At 36.9% G+C, this 719-nt stretch overlaps 1 protein-coding gene across 1 annotated transcript in view; it reads left to right on the top strand.

The window, feature by feature from the left end:
• Positions 1-248: 248 nt before the first annotated feature.
• LOC117107175 overlaps positions 249-719 on the top strand; it is a 24,205-nt gene continuing 23,734 nt past the window's right edge. The window contains exon 1 of the mRNA XM_033248766.1: positions 249-395. The gene's annotated coding sequence lies outside the window, so the exon portion shown is untranslated. The remainder of the gene's footprint in view (positions 396-719) is intronic.

Below are 719 nucleotides of genomic sequence, written 5' to 3'. Positions count from 1 at the left end.
TGTACAGTATAGAACAGTATAAAGTAAATAACAGCAGCACTTTTGAGACTAACAATATATAATTTATTCTCTAGCTTTCGTCCACACACTGGACTTCATCAGGAGACAGTCTCCTTTTTTCACTGTAATGCCAATCTTGACAGATGACGTCACGCATATTCTGGCACTTCATTGGACAAAGGTGACGTAATGCATTTACCGTACCTGTACAAAATGGAAGCGCCATAGCGTAATTAAAATGTGTCAATAAATTTGCATATCAATAACCACATAAGCTCACAAACTGGAGAACAATGGAATCCATTCGCGATTCCAATTTCCGTATATAGATTCCTATGTTTAAATACATATAAAAGAGGCGACTCGAACAACCATCCAGAGGGACCAGTTTCATAGTAAGTTAGAATAATATCTATCATGGCATGAACCTAGTAGTAGTAGTGCTACGCATAATATGGAAACGTAGCATGTAGCATAATATAGAATTGATGTATATTTTATTACATTTAGAAAAATATATTGCAAAAAAAGTCTGAGAGTGCCAGAGCATCTACAGGTGCCAATGCCTACTTTTAATATTTCCTCACCTCACTTAGAAAGGCAATGAGGTAATTTAAGGGGGTGTGGCAACGAACGTGTTAAATTCAAATTTAGCCAATAGGCCTGGGACGCTATTCTTCTACCATTTTGAACGCCATTGGAATGCAGTGTATATATCC

This window comes from Anneissia japonica, unplaced genomic scaffold, assembly GCF_011630105.1.
Source record: "Anneissia japonica isolate Jap-2015-1 unplaced genomic scaffold, ASM1163010v1 scaffold287864_len1152817_cov193, whole genome shotgun sequence".
Classification (NCBI taxonomy): domain Eukaryota; kingdom Metazoa; phylum Echinodermata; class Crinoidea; order Comatulida; family Comatulidae; genus Anneissia; species Anneissia japonica.
The sequence above is the reverse complement of the archived record's forward strand: the minus strand, read 5'-3'. Positions and strand labels throughout refer to the sequence as shown.